The sequence below is a fragment of the Morone saxatilis genome, unplaced genomic scaffold (assembly GCF_004916995.1).
Source record: "Morone saxatilis isolate NCDOM2014 unplaced genomic scaffold, NCSU_SB_2.0 Contig1, whole genome shotgun sequence".
Classification (NCBI taxonomy): Eukaryota; Metazoa; Chordata; class Actinopteri; family Moronidae; genus Morone; species Morone saxatilis.
Genome location: NW_023339651.1, coordinates 6,072,204 through 6,072,404, shown reverse-complemented (window position 1 = coordinate 6,072,404; position 201 = coordinate 6,072,204).

The window sequence follows — 201 nt, the reverse complement described above, 5'->3', positions numbered from 1 at the left end:
TGAATGCAATACGCTTCCGTAGCTTTATTACGTGTTTTTGCATGTAGAAATAACAGAATATGTTGCTCAGTGAATCTATTAAAGTCCGGGTACACAATGAAGTGTAGTTTAACTTATTTATATAATAACACAGTTAATACAGTTTGCAGGTTTACCACTAGAGGTCATTTAACAGCATTTAAACCCCCCCCCCCAAAAAAA